The sequence below is a fragment of the Protopterus annectens genome, chromosome 6.part0 (assembly GCF_019279795.1).
Source record: "Protopterus annectens isolate FY-2018-M chromosome 6.part0, PAN1.0, whole genome shotgun sequence".
Taxonomy (NCBI): Eukaryota; Metazoa; Chordata; order Ceratodontiformes; family Protopteridae; genus Protopterus; species Protopterus annectens.
Genome location: NC_056737.1, coordinates 295,432,329 through 295,452,171, shown reverse-complemented (window position 1 = coordinate 295,452,171; position 19,843 = coordinate 295,432,329). Strand labels below are relative to the sequence as shown.

Here is a 19,843-nt window from a genome sequence, read left to right as displayed (position 1 = left end):
CTGAAGGTGTATAAGTTACATGCAGTGTTACATTGCCATTAGAAGCTTTAATGTACAATTTGCATAAAGGCCAATCAACTTGCATTGCATCCAGCATATATTTTGGGTTGGTACACCACTTTGTTTTGACAGTTGTGCCTGTTTTTATTTATTTCTTGATAGTGCAGATAATTAAACATGAGTCTAGCCCTGTCTTCCTCTTTCCTGATGTCACTTTGTTGCTGAGCAGAAGACTTTGATTTTACAAGTTCTCAGCAATATTGGAAAAGGTCTCGCAATAAATATGGAGCAAAGACCTTCCTTATTTTCTTTCAGAGAATAATTGCAAGGAATAGTGAAGTGTAGAAATAAAGAACACTGGATATGTTTGCATTTGCTTTTGTTGTCCAGGTAGGCACGCTAGCAAACACAAGTGCCTTTTTCCAGCAGAACCATAATAAATTACAGTGGAAGATTATCATAATTGTTATGTAGAGACAACTCTACCTGCAAAAAAAACAATAAGTCTTCACTTTCCAGGCACTAAAATAATTTGATTAGTTTTACTACTGGCATCTGAAGACCTGTCTCTGGTTTAAACAGCAGACCTCTTCTAGATAGAGCAGGGGAAAATCTTCATTTCCCCCCCACTACAAACATGGACTAAAACTCCAGGAACTCAAGCATTTATTTTTTATAACCATGTCAGATATGAGAAATATGGAATTCAGCTACTGTTTCTTCTGCAGTTAGTAGGTCATCCTGAAATATATCCTTGAGACAAGCAAATGCCTATGGCCAATTCATTTACGGTCTATGTCAGAACAACGAAAACTCAAAATGTCGATTGCTCACATGAGCGAATAATCAGGAACTCAAAATCGCTCTTGTGGGGGGGGTGCCCCCCCACACTCCCTGCTAAATATATATTCCTACTCCAAGATAGCACTACAGTGAGGAAAGGGCCAATATTCTGATATTCACTGTACTGCGATCCCAAAAAAACAACATAGACTTCCTGATTATTCGCTCATGTGAGCGATCGACATTTTGAGTTTTCGGCATTCTAAAGTAGACCATTCACTTACATGACTTTTCACTCTCTCAAAAGGTTCTACAGGTTTTTTCTTTTTATTCTCCAACTGAAAAAAAAAGGAGCACCATGCTCTGAAAAGGTGGGAAGAGCACTACAAAAACATAATAAGCAAAGGCCTAATTACCCTTACAGCCTAGGGACCAGCTGTTCACCTCCAGCATCGGCCCATTTTTCATGAGTTCCTCTTGGGTGTTTACTCCATCTTGAAAGTCACTGTTCATTCCATGGTCCCTGCTACTGTGGTAGATCAGCAGCAGTAATTTTCTTGACTCAAGCTTTTATATTATCACCACTTCTGGGGAGCTGGAGCCATATACTGGCTTTCCCAGTATTTTTTCGCATCTCTTCCTTTATACAAGAGCTCTTTTGCCATTACAGATTAAATATGATCAGTTGATAGCCACAGTTGCCAGGATCTGATGGCCTTTTCCATTTAGATTAGCCCATTTCTCCCCAGACTAATTCGTGTTTAGGGCCCCTCCAGCTGCATCACCTGTAGTATTGCAAGTCTTTGCCTTTACAGTGCTAGTGCCTCTTTCTGTACTTTTTTTCCACTTGTGACATAAGTAATCAAACTATATTAACTTAAACAATGTGAAGTTGTTCAATCTCGCTGTTCATTCTTCACTGATGGGTTCGGAGCCGATCCTCAGCTCCGACATGGCTGACTAGCAAGCTCAAAGCTTTCCAGTAGCTTGAGACCCAACCCCTTATCCCACAATGCACTGCTGGAATTACCTCAGATCTAGTTTGCCGCGGCACTGATCTCTTGGTTTCCAGCATTGCTCAAGACTATTGTGGGGAATTTTCAACTTTCAGCAAGTTTTTCTATTTGAAATTTATATCTTTCTACTATTATAATTATATAGTATTATCTAGTTAGCAGATTTTTTTCTGTTTTTCCCCCTTTTCCCAGTAAATCTTTACTGATTGCCTTTGGCCTGTTGACCTTGGGCCTTTTCTTACAATTTGTTAGATTAGAGTTGCCCTTTTTGGACTTTTTTGATATTGGATTACTCTTGTTACTAGTTGCCTTTTTGGGCTGTTTGTGCTGTCTTGTTGCATGCTGTTTGTAGTTAATTAGATTAATCCTGTCAGAGTTAAACTATCTTATATAGTTAAATAGTGTGGTTTTTCTTTTTTGATCTTGTGAATTGGTTTTCAGGTAGTTAGTGCTATGTCTGAAGAAAAGGAAAAGCATCCAAAGTCTGGGTTCAAAAAGTGCCCGGACTACAGACAAATAATGTCCATTAGGATGCCCATGTGCAGTGTGTGTACTGTTTGGGTGAGGTGCACCTGCAGGAATCATGTAGTATCTGCCGCTCCTTTTCTACTCGAGTGCTTGCAGAAAGGAAGAGGAAGTTAATTGACAGGGGTATTATTAAACACCCTTTCTCAGAAGCATTGTCTGACCAGGATGGGGCCATCAAATCATCCAAATCTTCCTCAGAATCCAGGACAAAGAAAGGGAAAAAGTTGGAAAGTGTTGTGACTTAGTTCCACTGACTTCGGAGCTGACAGTCTGTTATTTTTGGACCTGGGACACTGCTCTGGAACCAGTTGCCGAAAAACCTCCCTCTCTACTTTTCCAATCGGCTCCATCTATTCACTCCTCCAGGTTTTCGGTCAGCCTGTCTGATCTGGATATGGACCGGCCTAGTTAATTTGCTGTCGGCTCAGACCCAACCGTCGGAGCCAAAGACCATTGCTCCTGAATTGTCTGCTCCTCCTCTGAGCCGTACCAGACCTTCAGAGCCAGAGGAGTCCGACCTGATGATTGTGAATCCCTTGGAGCCGACACCTGCTCCAGTGTCGTCGGCTCTATCTGCTTGGACATCCTCGGTGCCGACTGGGGACTCTAGGAGCTGACACTCTCTGATCTGGTCCGGGGAGGATAGTCACACCGACTTGTCGGTGCCGACTCTTCCTCTCGGGACTTTGGCTCGGGTGAGCTCGGCTCCTACCTCAGGCTCGGAGCCCACGGCTTCGGTGCGGGAGGGGATCGCGGCTACTGATCCATCGACTCCTTCTCATCAGAGCCGTGGTGCATTCGAAGCTATGAGGCGAGTGTTGTCTCCTAAGACTTCCTCATCTCAAGGTCTGGCCTCTTCATCCCCAAAAGTGCTTGTGTCAGTTTCTGTTTCCTCCGGTCATCCCAAGCATAGAGACCCAGAGCCTCGGGTAGCCCCACAGGGCGCTCCCTGCTCTTCTGAGACCTCTCCAGAAGTTCTCCCTGAAGAAGTCCCCAGGAAGAGATTATGCAAGAGCAGGCATTTGGACTCCCCACAGAGTCTCTAACATCAGACACCGACTTAGATGAATCAGAAGGGTCCCCTAGATCCCCCTCTGAGGACATAGCCTTTGCGGAGATTCTTGAAATTCTTAGGCAGAGGGGTGATTGGCAGTCCAAGAGCCCTACTGAGGATGAGTCAGTTCTCCTGAAGGCGTTCGGGTCTCAACCTTCCACCTCTTGGGTGTCTCCACCCTACGATGAGCTTATGGATCTGGTCTCTCGTAGGGCGTGGGAGTCACCAGAATCTATGGAACCTGTCCCTTGGAGGCCTAATAAGTATATTTCTGCCCCCATAGATAAGTCGTTTTTGACCAAGGGAGTCCCTGTTGATGCCATGGTGGTGGTGGCAGCCAGCAAAAAGGAAATGTCTGAGACTTCCTTATCTATCCATCCTCCTAACAGAGAATCTAGGATCATGGATAGATATGGGAAACACATGTTTAGTTCAGCAACTTTCTCACTCAGATCACTGAACTACTTGACTCATTTTACCAGACTGCAGAGAGATCTCCTTAAGGAGTTGGGAGATGCTCTTCAGGGTGCTGTAGCTACAAGTGTATCTGACAAAGTTGCTACCCAGCTTGCTACCCTTAATTCAATAGTTAACTCGTCCATGCGTCTTGTATCTTAGCCAGCTGATGGTTCGAGTAGAGCTGCAGGTACAGGAATTGCACTTCGTAGGCATGCCTGGATACGACTCTGTTCCTTCACAGAACCCTTCAAGTCTTCCTTTACGAATACCCCGTTTGACAGCTCATCTTTGTTTGGGCCAAAGGTGAAGAAGACATTGACCAGGTGTGAACAAGAAGGAAAGACTCTGTCTGCCATTGGAGTCCTTTTTTCCACCCCCACTCGACCCTTTCCTAAAGGTCAGAGGGGAGGAAAGATGTGGTTCCAGAAAGCCCAAGGAGCCTTTCAAGACACATGTGGAGAGCCCCCCTCCAGAGGCAGAGGAGGGGGGTTACAATGGAAGACGCCACCCTCGTGGCAGAGGGGGTCCGCAGCACCAGGGTGACAGAGATCACTTCTCTGGTCAGTCCTACCAGCACTTCTGAAGGGGAGGCCCGGCTGTCCTACTCTGGAGACAGTCGGGGGTCGCTTGTTATTGCACCCAGAAGCCTGGCTAGACATAACAAACAACAATTGGATACAAAGTATCATTTCCAGAGGGTATTTCATACCGTTCTCCAACCAGCCCCTCCCCATCAAAAAAATCCCGGACGTTCCACCCAGTCACAGGGAACAAGCAACAATAGAGGTATGCCGATTGGTAGAAAAAGAGTCATCCAGCCAGTCCCGGCAGACCAAACAGGATTCAGAACTTACTCAAGATTCTTTTTGGTTCCAAAGAAAACGGGACTGGAGACCCATTTTGCATCTCAGCAGACTCGACCAATTTGTGAGGAAAGAGAAGTTCCGAATGGTCACGCTACAGTCCATACTTCCCTTTTTAGGGAAAGACAATTGGATGTGCTCGATCGAGCTCAAGGATGCGTAGTACCACATAAAATGGCCAGACCATCCAGGGATCACCTGCATTTCCAGGTGGGAGCCAATCATTATCAATTCCAAGCTCTGCCCTTTTGTCTCGCTACAGCCCCCAGAGTGTTCATCAAGTGCACGGCAGTAGTCACGGCTTACCTGAGGTGTCTAGGATTCCAGGTGTTTCCGTACTTGGACACTTGGCTCCTTACCTCCACCACCAGGCATCAACTTCTTCAAGCGAGAGAGGCTACTCTGGCACTCTGCAATCGGCTAGGCATTACAGTCAACTTTGAAAAGTCTGCCTTGTTGTTTTTATAGGGACAGAATTAGACACATCAACCACCACTCTTCGTCTTCCACCAAAAAGAGTTTGTATTCTTCGCCAACACATCACGTCCTTGGTATCAAAGAACAGAGTACCAGCTGTAGAGGTATTGAAAGTACTAGGATTGATGGCAGCAGCAATCCTGGCAATCCCGTTAGCAAGAATGCATATGAAGATCCTTCAATGGCTCCTATTCATGCAATGGTCTTACCAAGAACTTCCAATGAATCATACGATCCTGATAACGAATTCCTGCAAGAAGGATCTTCAGTAGTGGTTGATGTCTCTTCAGGTCATAATAGGACGTCCCTTCATGCTACCCCTTCCATTTGCCACTGTGACCACGGACGCTTCCGTGATAAGGTGGGGGGGGGGGGCATTTTCAGGGAAAGACTGCTGCCCAAGGCACATGGACAGATCAAGAATAACATCTGCATATCAGTGTCCTGGAGATGAGAGCAGTACTTCTAGCATTGCAATACTTTCAGGACTCTCTTCCTCTAGGGACAATTGCAGTATAGACAGACAACATGTCAGTGGTCTGGTACCTGAACAAGCAGGGCGGGACTAAGTCTTAACCCCTTTGCCAAGAAGCCCTTAGAGTATGGCAGTGGGCAGTGTCATCCCAGCGCTTTCTGTTAGCAATGCATATCCCGGGCAAATCCAACGTCATAGTGGACAAACTGACAGGGCAATTTTTATTGCCCCACGAATGGTCCCTCAAACAAGAGATTGCGAACAGGATTTTCCACAAATGGGGCCAGCCTTCCTGCGACCTGTTTGCCAGTCATATCAACAACAAATGCAGAAGCTACTTTGCCCTGATTCCCCCGCCAGGTCAGTCCCCGAAGGATGCTCTTGTCCACAATTGGCCCCTGGGTCTCCTCTACGCATTTCCCCCAAGTCCTCTGATACCCAGATTTTTACAGAAAGCAAAGTCACTGGGATGGACAATCATCCTTATAGCCCCTCATTGGCTTCGGTAGATTTGGTTTCCTTTTCTTTACCATCACATTCTGGAAGACCCGTGGATCCTGGACCCAGTTCCGGACTTATTGACACATCCGTCAGGGGATCTTCATCCATCATTGCAGACACTGAAGCTAACCGCTTGGCTGCTTCTATTCCCCGCATAGCCAGGCTTTATAATCTTTCCCATGACACTAATCAAATTTTGTTGGCTTCCCATAAGCCTTCCACTAGAAAATTGTATCGTAATAAGTGGAAGAGATTTTCCATTTGTGCTTCCTCCCATAATATTGACCATTACCAAGCGCCATTATTTTCTATTTTACAATTCTTGAGAGAAATTTTCAACAAAGGAGCAGCGGCTGCTATGGTGCAGGTACAACTAGCTGCTATAGCTAATTTCCATCTAGGGATCGATGGATTGAATGTTATGGCGCACCAATTGTCTAAAGCTTTTCTAAAAGGTTCCTTTCACATGAGGCCTCCAGTGAAGACTCCTTATTCTCCCTAGAATTTGAATTTTATGTTATCATGCATCATTCTTCCTCCTTTTGAGCCTGCCTCATCTTGTGAGCTAAAATTTCTGTCGTGGAAAACTATCTTCCTAGTAGCCATCACTTCAGCCCGCAGAGTGTCAGAGCTCCAAGCCCTATCCATCAAGCCTCCTTATATGGTCTTTCATGCTGACAGAGTATCTCTCAGGACAAGCCCATCCTTTTTGCCTAAAGTATGTTCAGAGATTAACATCAGTCAAGTCATTGAGTTGCCTGCCCTAATCACACCAACAAATTGGAATATATGTTGCACAAACTCGATGTTCACAGACAACTTAGATTTTATTTAGACAGAACAAAAGAGATTAGGAAATCAGATCAGCTTTTTGTGTCTTTTTCTGAGGCCAGGAAAGGTAAACCAGTCGCCAAAACAACTCTAAGTGGCTTTTGGATTGTATCACTTACACCTATTCTTGTTATAACATACCCTTGTCTAGTAAGGTGAAGGCTCATTCAACCAGAGCAGTTTCTACCTCTTCAGCCTTTCAAGCCAAATTACCCCTGGACAACATCTGTGCGGCAGCCACATGGTCTAAACCTCACACTTTTATAACTCACTACAAAGTGGATAAGGCCTCCAGGGACAGGGCTTCATTTGGTTCTACGGTTCTGAAGAGTGTACTTTCCTTAGCCACCCAAGGTTAGGGTGCTAGGGACGCTACCCATCAGTGAAGAATGAACGGCGAGATTGACCAACTTCACATAAAGAAGTTATGTACTCACCATAACGTTCCATGTGAGTTGTTCCATCTCGCCTTCATTCTCACGTCCCTAACTCCTTCCCCCTCCTGGCTGGCAGTTGACCTGGAGTCTGTCTTCATCCTGGTTTTTCAATGTGTCTTCATTTCTAGGCAGAATAATTATTGTGTCTCTATATGGTACACAGCAAACAAGATCTGAGGTAATTCCAGCAGTGCATTGTGGGATAAGGGGTTGGGTCTTGAGCTACTGGAAAACTTTGAGCTTGCTAGTCGGCCGTGTCGGAGCCGAGGATCAGCTCCAAACCCATCAGTGAAGAATGAAGGCAAGATGGAACAACTCACATGGAACGTTATGGTGAGTACATAACTTCGTTTTATACTTCACATATATTCCTGCCTTTTTTTAAACAAGAAACATCTTTATCAAGCTATCACTTACTGCATAAGTAGTCATAAATTTATATAAATGAAAACAAACCACACCGACACAATCCTAGTGACAAGCATTTTCATCACAAGCCAACCTCTTTCTCTACCTTATTCACTGGCCAGGCCACCTGATACTGATTACACTGATGCTGGGATCCTTGAGGCAGGACAATCCTGCATCATCCATACAGAAAGGACGGTGCCCTTAACATGTTTTTTTTCCTACTTCTGAGTCCAGTATTTGCCATTCCAGTATTGAATTTTGCAGACATTTGTTCATTTTTGTCCCTACTCCTTTTACTATTGTAGGAATTGGACTATCTGACATGGACCATGCAGTTTTTGCTTCATTCAACTTGTCTTTAGTGTTTGGTATTTTAGCTCCTGTTTTTCATAAGGTTTCCTTGGCATAGCTTGTATGCATTACTTTTAGCAGCCTTGGAGGTTGCATGTTGCATCAACCTATGTACACTTTTTTTTTCTAAGTAGAGTAGCCTCTTTTACATGGCTTTGGTACTTCAGGACTCAAAAGTGGCTGCCTCCTGCATCCAAAAAGTTATTGGCTTCCTCCTTTTCTGAGTGGAACCATCCAAGAAAAGGTTAAGCTCTCTAGGTCAACCTCTGAGACCTAGAGCCACTTTATGAAAATATGTCCAATAAAATTATTGAAGATGAAGGAACTTCAACTTCTTTCACCTCATGGGAGCTTAAATGCATGGAAATTTTCAGTGTGATGAAAGAAGAGAAGGGTGACTTATACATGGTTGCCTCTTCTCGATGACTTGTCCAGTGGGCTTGCAGATCCTAAACTAGGTCTTCTTGAGGATTTTCTTATTGTAAGTCTTTATAGGGACCTCATGACCAAGAACTTTATCTGGCAAAATATTGTAGCCTTAATATTTCAGAATTTAGATGAGTTTCTTTGCCCCATGAATATGCTGTTCGGGATAACCCTTACTTAGACCAGACTGTAGCTGCATTGAAACATAACTCTGTGCCTCAGACCTTGGTGGTCCATTTACAAGGCTTGTAATACAAAGACCTAGACCACTTTGGAAGCAGATGTTTGTCCTTCACATTTTCATTGTGGGTGATGTTCTACCAGATGCACATGTTGTAGTATAGCATTGATATTGTAGACACATCTGAAAGTAAAGGGTCTTCACTAGACTCTGAATGTGAGGAACCCCTTGAAGCTCATTTGGCCACTGCTTTACAATCAGCATATCTATATGCAGGTGGCATAAAGCATCCCTGATTGAGCAAATAGGGAGTCAGGAGTTGGTATTATAAAGTTCTCTCACTTTTGGCTACAGGTGATAACCTTTTCCAAGAATGTCAATGCTTCTGGTTTGGGCATGTGATTTTCAGTACCTCATTTAATTGGGCTGGAGATAAATTAAACATCTGAAGTGCTTAAAGTTCTAGGGAAACACATTCTCTGCTGTAGTATTGTCCTATAGCTTGCTTTATTTGGACTTATTTCTAGTTCCCAGTAGGACTGAAGGAAAGCCTGGTTTCACCAGAATATGCAGTATCTGCTCCAAAAGCAGCAACCCAAAGACTAGCAACCTCCGGTTGCCAAGGTCTTGGAAATACTAGAGTCATTCACTAGGTCCTTGATAACAGCTGTGATATAGAGCCTAGTTCAGAGGTTTCTTTAGCAATCCTGATGCTTTTATTTTTTCCCCACTCAAGGCAGATGGTCAGCAGAAGATTCTCTTTCCATCTAGTGTTGTGGTCACCATTATGTCACGCATGTAGGTAAGGAAGATAGTAGTTCAAGGCTTCATCTTGAAATTCTGTACACTCCTGGCCCATACTCCGTCTTAACTCCCAGATAATTTACTTACAGCTGTTTACGCACTGGGTGGTTCTCAACCTCTTCTCCAGAAAAGCTATCCAGCTTGCCTTCAAAGCCTAGCATAGTCCTATTTTTTTATTTCAGGTTTTCCTTGGCACTAAATAAAAAGGGAGCCAAGACCCATCTTTAATCAAACCAAACTTTGAGGGTGCATATGAGTTCCCTGAGAATCCGGAGTACCTGCAAAAATAGAGTCAAAGGCAGAATCAGTATCTTAGAGATGTTGGCCTTTATTTTGGTGCTGCAGGTTTTCATTCTAACCTTACATCTAGGTTTCCTCAAATTAGTTGTGATCAGTGCCACATCAGTATAGTACATCAAGCAGTATTGGTACCCACTGTTACTATGTGTGCAGACTTGCAACATTGGCCTGGAATTTGGTGTCAAGACAGATCATGCCTACTGGCATTCGATACTGTCTTGTACCAGCAACTGCTCATTCAACTCTCCTCAATAGGACTTTCGCAGAATTCCTTGTTGTGGTTTCTTAGCTGCCTATCTGGAAGGCAACATACCTACTCATCCGTTCAGTCAGTTACTACAGGTGTCCCTCAGGGCTCTATCCTGGGTCCTCCCCATTTAATATATTTATTAATAACCTCCATTCTCCCATTTAATAGATTTATTAATAACCTTCATACCTCCACTCTTGCTAGTTTAGTTCAGTATGCAGGAGACTCAACATTAATATGTGCGACCTCAGCAATAAATAAGCACCAAGACATTACCAAAAATCTTTCTTCCCTGTAGAAACCTGGCTCAAAGAATCAAACCTCCTACTCAACCACAAGAAAACTAAGTTAATGCTTTTTACCTCAACAAGTTGCCAAACTCAAAAAGCTGTCTTTTACCATGAAGTCAACAAATAATGCTGTTGTTAAAACTGTAACTCACAGTAAACTTCTAGGCATTACAATAGATGACAGTCTCAAATATGACCAGCATATACTGCACACCAGAAACTAGACTTCATTTATAGGATCAATGGATTTCTCTCAGATACTGCAAGAGAAACTCTAGCCACCACCTTCTAGATGCCAACTTTCATATATGCTGCTCCTATCCTAACAAACTTAAATGATACTCAAAGAAAGAAACTTGCCTCCTGCTACAATAAAATAGCTAAATTTGCCACCAATCTCACTCATAGGACCCACCATCATTATAGCTTAAAGCAATTAAAATGGCTTGAACTGCAGAAATAACCTAACATATTCACAATTAACCACAACACACAAATTCATTCATCATCCAAAAAAATACCCTGCACTACAAAACTTATTACTGCCCTACTGTCCAGCAAGGGACCTCCGTTCTAGTAACAAATTCTTACTACTCACAAATAAGTCAAATAATGTTGTAGGAGACTTGTGCTACGTTGTAATAGTATCCCCACACAAATAACTCTCAGACAGACTCAGTAGTTTTAAACCACTGCTTAAACAACATCTTGAACCAGTCCTGATCCTGCATATGCTTATCACCAGGTTAAGACTTAGTGCTCACTGTACGATACTTTCCAAATACTCTCCTTAAACAGAATACTTTCAACCTCTCACTGGAATGACTAAAGAATTTTGCATATCTGCTGCCTGTACAATCCACTATGTTGCATCTGGGCTTTCGCTTTAGTAACTTTTACCTTTGTAAAATCTTAGACTGTATAAATATAACTACTGTATTTGTCTAAATGTAAGTAGAGGTAAAACTACTCTGTGTAACTGGAACTTAGTATAATGCACTGTAAGCAAGTAGAGCTGTTCTCCCTGGGCCTCCTCTGAAAATGGGTATTACCCAGTCAGACGTTCTTGGTAAACAAAGACAAATAACTAAATAAATGTTCCAGTACTTTAGCCCAGAAAGTGCTGAAAGACCATATCAACAGATTTACTCAAGAGTCCCTACTAGTAAAGACTGACAGTAGAGGTATTCCAAACTGACTGTAGTCGAAAACATTCCAAAAGTGGAGCTCTCTCCCTGATAGATTTTCTAGATTCCAGAATTTTGTTGCAACTTCCTAAACAACACAGCTTTAGTGGTGAATGCTGCCTCTATTACTTGGAACAAAGTTCTCCTGGATAACCCCCCCACGGTTAATTCCAAAAATGTTGAAGATATCACAGGAAAAAGCCATCTAAATTCTGTTGTCTCACTGATGCCAAGACAGCACTATTTCTTTCTTCCGTAGAGTTAAGCATCAAGAAGTCTCAGGTCCTATTCTTATTCTCCAATCATTTGTCCCAACAGCAAAGGACCCTTGTGCATCCGGACTTAAAGCAATAGTGTCTTACAACTTGGAAGATAGACCTGTCATCCCATAGCAAAATTCTCTTCTAGTAGTCTCTCAAATCCTAAATGATGCCACAAAACCTATAATTCAGTGGCTTACCAGATTTCTAGCCTGGTGTATATCAGTGTCTCTGCTTCAAGACCACCATGATCCAACAAACCCCCCTCTGCTTGTTTACCCAACTTGGTTTCACAGTAAACCATTTCAGGTTACAACCACCCTGTACTAATTTGGTTCTGTTCCTTAAATGCCATAAAAAAACCTCAGAATTTTTGTTTCCATACATGAACTTCATAATGTGCCCTGTTCTCTTTTGCTTCATGAAATGTTCAGGTCTATATTATCACAAGGAAAGTGCATATGTATGACTACAAAAAGGTTGACACATAATGCACGAAAACGCAAAAGAGCGAACGGTCACGTAAGCAAATTTTTCCCTAGGGAAAAAACTTACGTGGTCATTCGCTAAAAACAATTTAACAGCATAAATAGGTGGGGGGCTCCGCCCCCACCCCCAACTAAATATACCAACTCCGAGATCGCACTATACGGAAGGAAAGGGCAACTCCAGGAAGTGTCTAACTATCTCCTTGCCCTATGACAAATTCATTGACTCGCTTAAATGCGATTCGATGAATTTGTGTCGCTCAAAACACATATGCGGAATTCACCTTTCGATGTGATAATATAGACCCAAATGATCTTACAGGTTGAAGGTGGTTGCAAGGCTTGCATTAAAAAGGACCACTGAGGAGCCTAGCTCAAATTCTCAGTTGTCCCCAATCACTGTCTGATTAAGTGAATTGCTCAGGGTCATACAGTAAGCACATAATGGCTGAGGCACTCAAATCTTGTATTACAAGAACTACAGCTCACAGCCTTAACTCTCTGCTCTAACTGCCAACCCAGTTTATACCACCCCTATGGGACAAAATCCCACAGTACATGCTGGCATAGGAGGCTAGTGCCTTATCCATTAGGCAACTGGGTCCTGAGAAAGGCTGTGCTGCCGAAACCCAGGATTGAACCAGGGACCTTTAGATCTTCAGTTTATCATTTTCCCCACTGAGCTGTTTTGGCTGCCTAATGCTCTCTTCTACTTGTTTGGTTCCTGGTGGCTGCTATTCTTAAAGCTTCAGCAGTAGCCGGGCATGAAAATTCCCCAATGAACCCTTAAAACACAGTAGGTCAGTGGCTCCTGCCTTAAATTGTCCTGAGTTTGTCAGAAAACAAGACCATTTCACTAAAAGTTCTTGTGGCCCATTTCTGTATGCTAAAGACCCCACTGGTTCTTACTGCTGTGGACGTGCTCTTTTTCATTGGGAAGACCAGTTCCTGTATTATCCATCAAACGCTCACTCCGGATTAAAAACAAGATGTAGTAAAGCTTAAAAACGTAAGTGCTTTCATCCCATATTTTAGTTAGTTCAGGAACTTCATCAGACAATAGTACACAAATAACACACCCTTTAAATACTTTAAAAAACATGACATCACTTCCTACAAACTTTTGTTAAAGAATATTGTATCTAAAAGAACGTTCTACGTAAAAAGGTTTCAAAAACATTCTTTAGTAGCAATCATATAAACAATCCTATTAAGAATTTCGCCGTCTCATACACAAACACCAAACAGTGCAATATTTACTCAAAAACAATGCATAAAACTCAAGAAAAATATAACCAAAACTGGTCTGTATGACCTAGAACATTTAACGACAATTCTTTTATCTTTTCAAATCTTTCAGTTTTAAGAGACTGTTTATAGATGCACTCTCATTTAAACCTGGCCAACGGATTGAATTTAGATGAATCTGCCACCTAAGTTCAGCTTTTTCTAATAAATATGACCATGCACCCCCTCTAATTGAGGGGCGTATTGCTTCCAAAATGATAAACTTAAATTTATGCTCAGTATGTTGAAAAATATACTTAGCCAAAGCATTGAATTCACAGTGATCCCTAATGTTCCTCAAATGTTCATTAATTCTATTTTTAAGTTTACGTTCGATTTTTCCAACATAAAAAAAACAAGCAAAGTTGACATAGGGCACAGCAGACTACTTTTTCTGTGTTACAACAGAATCTGTCTCTAATTTTTGATCTCACTCCATTGATGGTTATTTCATTGATTTCTAAAATGTGGAGATAAAATTTACAGGACCCACACTTGTACACATATCCTGAACACTGTGTCGCACCCTGGTGTTCAAGTAAAGTTTTGATATTATATCCTTTCTGAAAGACACAAATTAGTCTTTCCCCAAAGATCTGTCTTAGATCTCTTTGCTTGTTAACTTCCAATTTTTCTCCAAAATATTTTTGATGTGGAATGCATCCATAGAGAAAGTGGTCAAAAAACAAGATTTAAAATTGTTGTCCACCTTACTCTTCTACAACCCTTCATGGGTTAGGGATAGAGGTAAAGAATCATTCATATGGGATGGTAGCATATCCAATAACCTACTAGCGTTAGCATTAACATCAAAATTCCCTCTTGGACTTGTCTCTGTATTTAAGAGAGGCATAAAATGTCCCATCTGTCTTTTAGAAATAACCTCATTCATAATATTTTCTACTAGGTGACATGGATAGACTCTTTTTAGAAACATCTCTCTCAACTTATAACACTGTTTCAAGAAACACTCATTGAGCATGACCATACGAGCTACTCTTAAGAAATGTCCTTTTAAAATCCGCCGTTTTTGTGTAAAAGGGTGGTAGCTTGTAAAATGTAAAAAATTGTTGGAATAAGTTTTTTTTCAATATATTTCAGATACGAATCTATGATTTTGAACGTCTTTTTTGAGTAAGATGTCTAAGTAGGCTATTTCTATCTCACTGACAGTATGTGTAAATTTCAGAAAATAGGTTGAATTATTTATGTATTCTAAAAATGAATTAATTTGTTGTCTAAATCTAGTCCAAAGAATGAAAATATCGTCCCAAAAAATGACTGTACATGTGACAGAATGGAAAGAAGGATGACCCAATAAAATATCTTCTTTCCCATTCCAACATCACAATGTTGGCATACATGCCACTGCATGCTGCACCCATAGCTACACCCTTCTTTTGCACATATTTCTTTTCAAATAATATAAAATTGTGTTTTAAGACCATGTCTAACAATTGTTCAAGTGTGTTAATTCTGTCTTGCGGTACCCCTTTGTGTACCAGATAGATAACTGTACACTGCCAGACTGGCTTAATAACGGCGGTTCCCTTAGTAATAGAACTGGGGAAATAAACGCGGACCAGTTCTTTAACAACAGACTGGGTGAACTAGATCGAATTTTATTAAAAATAAAGAAATTACAAATGGACAATAGTTACTTTAGGGAGTGTATTAAAAAGAGGGTTGTGCTTGAAAGGCTTACGTATGTGGCATTTCCCTACTGGCTTAACAGCTAACTCACAGTTCCATAAAAAACTTATACAGCTTTATGACCATTTTTGACTTGAGTATATGGACATGGTAGTGAAACATAATGAGGTACAGATAGACATTTTGGGGCAAGAGGTGAATATATTGGACAATAAAATCACACAGGATCCTTCATTTTCTTCTAATAGGTTTGAGTATACTTGTATCTTTCGCTCTATAGAAGAGCAAATGGATGTGTAATAAGAAAATGAAAAAGATACTAAGGGATGAAGCGGACTACACCACCAACTGTGCATACCCCTCTCCTCCCCCCATTCCCAAGAGTGGACCTTTAATAAAAGACCGATGCATGAAAATGGGTCGGATAATAATTTTGAGAACCAAGACCCTACTAACAGTGATACGGATGAGTCTTTTTTAGGGAAAGAATTCCCTGTTCTGAGATGCTTGGAGCGAATCAGAAGTCAACAAACACAGAGAGTCAACAATTATGGGAGACAACAGGCATACAATTACCAGCAAGGGCCCAACAGGTCCAACAGAGGACAAATTAGGGGTACTTGGAATGGGAAACGTGGGAGGCATTAAACCTCAAAATGCCTAACAGGAATTAACAACATGACTATTGTGACTGTTAAACATTTTTACTACCACCAGTTTCTATTCAGTTTAGCAATGATGGTGATTTTAAAGTATGTAATTTTACTAATATTGATTTAAATGTTCATTTGTGTAATTTACTTGCCAAAGGATTCACTTCTCTTACACCAAATAGACCAGCTAATTTGGTACACACACACTCATGGATTTGAAACAATACATAAGAAAACTCAATTTGAATTTACTATTTCAGGGTGTTGAAAATATTATTCACCCCTTCAAGATTTCTAGCACCTACAATCCTCCTATCCATCCGATTTTAGATATTTTAGAGAGAGTTTGTTAGGTAGACATTAGAACTTATTCCAAAAGATACAAAAATAAAAATAATTTAAATGACGAGGAAGTCATGGAACTCTAATATCATTCCTCTAATACCAACTTAAGGGTTATGAAACTGGACAAAGGGGATGGTGTGGTCCTTGTGTGGAAAGATGACTATGTAAAGAAAATGGAGGAAATTTTAGAAACAACAACATATGGTCAATGTTCATTAAATGAACTGAATGGTGCATATAGCAGAATCAGAGGTTATTCACAAGACCTATTTATAGGTGGTCTCCCAACTCTTGATACACACCAGTTCTTATCTGTAGATTTTCCAGTTATGTATTTTTGGTATTCCAAAAATGGTAGGAATAAGGGCACACACCAACCCTTTTTATGTCCAATTGCTAGAGGTTCCATCACTCACCCGCTGGCCAAGTGTTTAGATGTAGAAGTTAAAAAAAATTGTTAAAAACTGAGCCTTTTTTGTGTATTGATTCGTGGGACTTTCTGAAGAAAATGAATCTGATCACCTTTGACAGTACCTGCACATAAATAACAGTAGATGTGAGGGATCTTTATACCGTTATCCCACACAACCTTGGGATTCAATGGTTTTGAGACTATCTGGTACACAAAGGAGTACCACAGGACAGAATTAACATGCTTGAACAATTGTTAAACATGGTCTTAAAAAACAATTTTATATTATTTGAAAAGAAATCTGTACAAAAGGAGGGTGTAGCAAGGTGGACAACAATTTTAAATCTTGTTTTTTGACCACTTTCTCTATGGATGCATTCCACATCAAAAATATTTTGGAGAAAAATTGGAAGTTGTTAACAAGTGAAAGAGATCTAAGAGAGATCTTTGGAGAAAGACCAATTTGTGCCTTTCTTATAAGATATAACATCAAAACTTTACTTGAACACCAGGGTGCAATACAGTGTTCAGGATATATGTACAGTTGCGGGTCCTGTAAATTTTGTCCCCACATTTTAGAAATCAATGAAATAACCATCAATGGAGTGAGATTAAAAATTAGAGAGGTTCTGTTGTAACACAGAAGAAGTAGTCTACTGTGCCCTATGTGAACTTTGCTCATGTTTTTATGTTGGAAAAAATGAGTGTAAACTTAAAAATAGAATTAGTGAACATTTGAGGAACATTAGGGATAACTGTGACTTCAATGCTCTGGCTAAACACATTAAACATACTGAGCATAAATTTAAGTTTATCATTTTGGAAGCGATACACCCCTCAGAGGGCGTGCATGGCCATATGTATTAGAAAAAGTTGAACTTAGTTGGCAGGTTCATCTAGATTCAATCCATTGGCCAGGTTTAAATGAGAGTGTATCTATAACCAGTCTCTTAAAATTGAAAGCTTTGAAAAGATAAAAGAATTGTCATTAAATGTATTTGGTCATACAGACCAGTCTTGGTTATATTTTTTTTTAGTTTTATGCATTGTTTTTGAGTCAATATTGCACTGTCGGGTGTTTGTGTATAAGAGGGCGAAGTGCTTAATATGATTGTTTATATGATTGCTGCTGACGAACGTTTTTGAAACCTTTTTACGTATAACGTTCTTTTAGAGACAATATTCCTTTAACAAAAGTTTGTAGGAAGTGATGTCATGTGTTTTTGAAGTATTTAAAGGGTGTGTTATATTTGTGTACTACTGTGTGATGAAGATGAAGTTCCTGTACTAACTAAAATTTGGGGCAAAAGTGCTTACGTTTTTAAGCTTTAATACATCTCGTTTTTAATCCAGAGTGAGCGTTTGGTGGATTTCATTGTCTTTGGGATTTGTACGTTGTTTTTCAGTTCCTGTATTATAGCGTACAGGCTCAGTGTCTGAAGTCATGGAGCCTCCCTTCTCTTTGTAACTATTTTTAACATTAGAGGGAGCTGTTGCTGGTCCTGAAGCACTTCTGTGCACTGTTTCTAAGTTTTTGGTCAGCCTGGTGGTGATCTGATGTACCAACAAAGGGATGTGTAAGCTCTTGCATGCTGTGCAGGGTAGCCTTGTGTATGTTGGACTGGGCCATCACCGGTTTTGAGCAAGTTCATTTACCTGTCAAGGAGGTTAAGAATTTCCTTGTCCATGAGTAGTTGCTGAACTGCAAGGTCTGTCAAAGCTTTTTCATACAGTGACTGCCCACTGCTTGATTTCACTGCATCCACCAATCAATGACAACTAGATTGTCTCTTTAACATGTCCTGGGATGGGTCTTTTCAATGTGATTTTTTAGCTCCTGACTCGGGGGATTGCTGTAAGCCTCTGTCCTCATCCTTTAATCTTGTTTTTGTCTTTTCAAAACCAGTTGAAGATATCACTGTGTTGATACTTCTATCCCCTTTCTGGCATTTGCATACCATCTGGGTTTTACACACAACTACAGTTTCCAGTGAAGATATTCGTTTGGTCATACCCTTTAGGTCAACACCATCTCTCTGTATATAGGCTCTGGCTCATGGAAGTCATTCCATAAATGAGCAGGATCTCCTGACCTTTTAAGCAGTGTGATCCAGCTCCTAAAAGTTACTCAGAAAAGTCATCTGTGCAAAAAACATACAGTAAGTGGAATCATTTCCATCTTTTAACTGGAAGACAAATACTTAGAGGAGACACCTCCATCTCTTGATTACTTCTACCTCTTCTTACTCTGCTGTGTTTTTCTCCAATGAAAGTTCACCAGGTAGCCACTTCCAGTTTTCATAACAGAATGAATGGTCAAGCAGTTGCTATTCTTAGGCTTTGTAAAAATATTTCTTGGGGATACCTTTTTTAATAACAAATGGTCATATTGTTGCAACAAAGTATAGAACTTTGTACATCTTTACAGTAACACTTTTTCCCAGATAAAATATTTTTCCAGCTTTTCCTTCTCATCCAACCCAGACTTACAGTAGCATTCCTAATGTTCATAAATGAATCACTGTTGCAGTACCCTTTAGCTATATGGGTTTACCCCTCCTGCATCAGCCAGCTTCTCAAAGCTTTGAGGACCTTTCCTGTGTTCCACCTGCCAGGAGTGCTAAAAGCTTCAGAATTTGTTAATGAAGCAAGCACCTCTGCAGTTTCCATTATTTATTTAACATTTGTTTACTGGGAAGGTCCGACTTGGAAAGAAACCACTTTTCAGCAGAGGCCTGGGGAGAAACACTCCAGACATATGTCTTTCAAATGTGGGAGAAAACCATAGCACCCAGAGGAAACCCACACGAATGCAGGGAGGACATGCAGACTCCACACACAAGGCACCCCAACCGAAAATCGAACCAGAGAGCCTTTTGCTGTGAGGCGACAACGCAAGGCATCCCCCTGATCATCACTGGATGACATCTCCTTTGGAGATATTCTAGAGGTACTAAAGCAGAAAGGTGGTTTGTCATCTCAACCCCTTCTCCTGAAGAATCTGTGTTCTTGGAGGATTTTGGTTCTGGCCCATGTATGTCTTGCCCCCCCCCTCGCTGATAAACTTACCCCACCAAGGTTAGTGCTTCAAGCACTCGAGTCAGTGTCAGCTGCTATAATA

The 19,843-nt window shown here is 41.1% G+C and overlaps 1 protein-coding gene across 2 annotated transcripts in view; it reads left to right on the top strand.

Moving 5' to 3' along the window:
* RFFL (ring finger and FYVE like domain containing E3 ubiquitin protein ligase) overlaps nt 1-19,843 on the top strand; it is a 692,085-nt gene that overhangs the window by 513,543 nt on the left and 158,699 nt on the right. The gene's annotated exons all lie outside the window — the stretch shown is intronic.